Source organism: Seriola lalandi, unplaced genomic scaffold (genome assembly GCF_002814215.2).
Source record: "Seriola lalandi dorsalis isolate HSWRI2012SDOR001 ecotype SW California unplaced genomic scaffold, Sedor1 jcf7180002054935, whole genome shotgun sequence".
Lineage (NCBI taxonomy): Eukaryota > Metazoa > Chordata > Actinopteri > Carangiformes > Carangidae > Seriola > Seriola lalandi.
The window spans coordinates 30,842-33,119 of NW_019525487.1; positions in this window are offsets into that span (position 1 = coordinate 30,842).

The following is a 2,278-nucleotide window of genomic DNA, read 5'->3' on the forward strand; positions in this document are numbered from 1 at the left end:
TACAGTGAAGGGACTTATGTGTAGAAATTGGATCTTTGCCATTGTGTGTAAGTGATAAAATGGGTTTTCTGTGCATGTCAAAAAAATTCAAATAATAACTTTGTATGTGAACATGATTTACAAACCTTTTGTTAATATTAACGGTTCTTCTGTTGAAGCAAGTGATCTCAAGTATGCTTAAACAATTCTTTGACCTTTTCCCACAGAAGGAAAAGGTTGCAGTCAAAGTCCATCCTGGTGTAAGACCACTGCAGTTTAACAAATTTGAACACTACAGCTAGATGAGCTACATGAATGACAATATATTTTTTTATCTCTTATTTGTATTTGTTTTTCCACTATTTTCAGATGCAGCAGGCCTATGTAAGCCCAGGCACAGCAGGAATATTGACAAGTAATTCAGAAAAAATTGTGAAGAGGCAGATTTTTCATCGATCAAGTCTCTTTGAAGTCACTATACCAATATCTGGTAATTAGAAAGAAAAAGTTTTGACAAAATACATAGTAATAAAAACTTGCCAACTAAGGTTGTATTCATTTATTTATTTTTGATATGGCTTTAGGTAACAAGAAGAAACAACAGGTTGGATTCCCATCTGCACAGATGATCACTTCAGGTAAATATTATACACAATATTAATACTGAGCAGTTTGTCACTCTGAACAAATCATTATTTTCTTAACACAAAGGACCCATGGGGGAAGCAATGTGCCAGCAGGGGCGGTCGGAAAAGGAGATGTTGAGATGTAAAGAAGTTAAAGTGGGGGAAGCAAATTTGCACAAGGGACCCTCAGAAGATAAGAGTAGGGAATATAAAGATGGACAATTAAAAGAAGCTTAGGTAGACAAGGAGCCATCAGATAAGACGAGGAGTGAAGGTGAAGAAGCACCAACGAGAGAAGCAAAGATACAGGGGGAGTCTGAGCAGAGGACGAGGAGTGAAGGTGAAGAAGAACAAATAAGAGAACAAAGATACAGGAGGAGCCTTCGGAGAAGACGAGGAGTGAATGTGAAGAAGGACAAAAGAGAGAGGCAAAGATTGAAGGTGAAGAAGGACAAAAGAAAGGAGCAAAGACACAGGAGGAGCCTTCAGAGAAGATAAGGTGTGAAGTAAAAATGGAAGACACAAAGAGGAAGAGCGAAGGTGAAGAAGGACAAAAAAAAGAAGCAAAGACACAAGGAGCCTCAGATAAGACGAGGAGTGAAGGTGAACAAGCACAAAAGAAAGAAGCAAAGACACAGGAGGAGCCTGAGCAGAAGACGAGGAGTGAAGGTGAAGAAGAACAAAAAAGAGAAGCAAAGATACAGGAGGAGCCTTCGGAAAAGATAAGTTGTAAAGTAAAAATGGAGAACACAAAGATGCAGGAAGAGCCCTCAAAGAAAAGGAAAGGCAAAGAAGGAAAAATGGTACAAGCAAAGATCCAGGAAGAGGATGCAAAGAAAAGGAAAGGCAAAGAAGGAGAAATGGTACAAGCAAAGATCCAGGAAGAGGATGCAAAGAAAAGGAAAGGCAAAGAAGGAGAAATAGTAAAAGAAGAGATCCAGGAAGAGGATGCAAAGAAAAGGAAAGTCAAAAAAGGAAAAATGGTAGAAACAAAGATCAAGGGAGAGGATGAAAAGAAAAGGAAAAGCAAAACAGGAGATATAGGAGAAGCTAAGATCCAGGATGGGTGGTCAAAGAAAAGGAAAGGCAAACAAGGAGATATAGGAGAAGCAAAGATCCAAGATTGGGTCTTAAAGAAAAGGAAATGCAAAGAACGAGACGTTGGAGAAGCAAAAGTCCAAGATGGTCCCTCAAAGAGAAGGAAATGCAAACAATGAAAAACGGGAGAAACAAAATCCAGGAAGGGCACTCAATGAACAGTAAGGACAAAGTAAGAAGAAAGTAGAAGGGAGGAGGTGTGCTTGAAGAATATGTGGACTAATAAAGATTCAGAAAATAAGGCAATAAAACTAGTTCATTAAAATGTTCACTTGGTAGGTAGAAAACAGTACAAAATTGGGGATTTTGTATTTTATTTTTCTGTGGTTTCTGAGGCCTCCATTTTGTTTTATCTAATAAAAGAGTTCATGTTGGAAAGATGAGTTTATTTCTTAATTCCTGAGGATAGGTGCAGCAAAACTACTGGAGATAGATAGATAGATAGATAGATAGATAGATAGATAGATAGATAGATAGATAGATAGATAGATACTTAATTGATCCCTATAGGGATATTCATGTGTTCATTAGCTCATTGTAGATTATTGAACATTATAATTTTACATATTTTCTTG